The sequence below is a fragment of the Artibeus jamaicensis genome, unplaced genomic scaffold (assembly GCF_021234435.1).
Source record: "Artibeus jamaicensis isolate MK-2021 breed Jamaican fruit bat unplaced genomic scaffold, CSHL_Jam_final scaffold_660, whole genome shotgun sequence".
NCBI classification, from domain to species: Eukaryota; Metazoa; Chordata; class Mammalia; order Chiroptera; family Phyllostomidae; genus Artibeus; species Artibeus jamaicensis.
Window position 1 is genome coordinate 1,718,988 of NW_026522052.1, and position 1,472 is coordinate 1,720,459.

Genomic DNA, 1,472 nt, shown 5'->3' on the forward strand with positions numbered 1-1,472 from the left:
ACTTTTATTATGTCACAACTTATATTTAAGTCTTTTATCCACCTTGAACTTATTTTTGCATATGGTGTAAGTTTGTGATCAAGTTTCATTTTTTTGCATGTAGCTATCCAGCTCTCCCAACACCATTTATTGAAGAGGCTATTTTTACTCCATTTTATGCTTCTGCCCCCTTTGTTGAATATTACTTGACCATAGAGACATGGTTTATTTTGGAGTTCTCTACGCTGTTCCATTGGTCTATGTGCCTGTTTTTATGCCGGTACTAGGCTGTTTTGATTACAGTGGCCTCCTACTTTCAACTTATAGCTAAACAAGTTCTCAGTTCTAGCTCATGAATGGGAGAGGGTTCTGGGATTTCCTTGTTGAGAATTAGGTCATATCTCTTCTTCAAGGAGGAATTCTGGTTCATTTATATGAAACTAACCTTTTTAAAATATGAAACTAATTCTTATAGGGGACCCTAACCATCACAGTTTGCTTTAACATCTTTATCTTCTGCCCAGTCCTCTCTCACATTTAATTTTGTATCTGCCTTAAATGTAATTTGATGTGCTGCATGGTTTACTCTGCATGACAAGTGTTTAGAAAAATCATTGCTTTCCTTAGGGCTTTTTTCACCTCCTTGTTTCTAATTGTATAAATAAAAGGAATCAGAAGGGGTGTGAGGATAATATTTAGCACTGATACCACCTTATTCGAGGAGTGTACTGTGGGTCTCAGATACATGAACAAAACTGCTCCATAGACAGAGAGGCAACTCCCAAGTGAGAGGCACTAGTGGAGAACACCTTCTGGGGGCCAGCGGCTCAGGGAGTCTGTAGGGTGGCAGAGGAATAGAGGCCTAGGAAATCACAGTGCGGAGCAGTGGCCCTGAAATCACCAGGACAGTGGCCAAGAAACCCAGAAGCTCCAACATGCCTGTGTCTTCCCAAGCTGCTTTCAAGATGAGACCGACATCACGGGAGAAATGATTGATGCCATTGTTGCCACAGAATGGCAACCGGATGAGCTGCATCATCTGCCAGAAAACAAGGGTGAAGCCCAACACCCAGGAACCCAGGCCAGCTGCGGGCAGACGATGCCGGTCAATGCGGTGGGGTAGCAAAGAGGCTTTCAGATGGCCAGGTAATGGGGAAAAGACATGAGAGAGAGAAGAAAGAACTCAGTGGTGCCAGAAAAAGTGAAAGAAATCAGCAGGATGTGCAGCTCGCTGCTCTCACCACCAAAAAGGTGTCTAGTAGTTCAGGGGTGGCTGTGGAGTACCTGATCTGTAGGAAGGACAAGTTGCAAAGGGAGGAGTCCACTAAAATTTGTAGCCTGGGCTGAGTCCCAAAAATGGCAATAGTGAGCCCACTGCCTGCAAGAGTTAACGCAGAGAAGAGAAAGTTCAGGGGGAAGAGAGGGGCTGGTAGTCCCTGGACACCAGGGAAGCCCGGCAGGATAAACCCCATGATTGCCCTGCCATTTCTCAT

General features: G+C 44.8%; 1 pseudogene; it reads right to left on the reverse strand.

Annotated features, from left to right (window-relative positions):
* Positions 1–561: 561 nt before the first annotated feature.
* LOC119044048 (olfactory receptor 6X1-like) lies at positions 562–1,472 on the reverse strand (annotated as a pseudogene).